Here is a 607-nt window from a genome sequence, read left to right on the forward strand (position 1 = left end):
TCAGAAACAGAGAGTCAGGCAAGGTATAAATGCTGGAGAGTCAGAGCTGGGGTCTAGAACAATCTGGCAGCGTCCTGGTGGGAGGACGCTGCCTAATGAGAAGTAAAAAAACAGGTGCAAACAATAAGGAGCAGGTGAACTAATGATGATTAAATAAAAGGGCCAAAACTGAGGTGAAACAAAACAGGAAGTAATGTGAAAATAAAAGCATGACAGGAAGCAAAAGGGGCAGGAGCGTGACAGAACCTCCCCCCCCAAAAGGCTGGCTCCCATACAGCCAACCAAAACCAGAGAAGAACCCAGCAGGGAGGGAGGCGGGGGCCCGAGAGGAGGGCAGAAACACAACAGAACCCCGTTCAGGCGGACCCCCCCAGGTTGGTCGGGATGAGCCCGATGAAAATCCTGGATAAGGGACAGGTCCACAACGTGGCAGGAAGGGACCCAGGACCTTTCTTCAGGCCCGTAACCCTCCCAGTCCACCAGGTACTGCATCCCCTGGCCGCGTTTCCGGGAACGGAGAAGACGCTGGACTGCATAAACAAGACCCCCATCAACGAAGCGAGGAGGAAGGGGAGGCACGGAAGGAGGGGCCAGAGGACTGGACCGA

The sequence above is a fragment of the Monopterus albus genome, unplaced genomic scaffold (assembly GCF_001952655.1).
Source record: "Monopterus albus unplaced genomic scaffold, M_albus_1.0 scaffold77.1, whole genome shotgun sequence".
NCBI classification, from domain to species: Eukaryota; Metazoa; Chordata; class Actinopteri; order Synbranchiformes; family Synbranchidae; genus Monopterus; species Monopterus albus.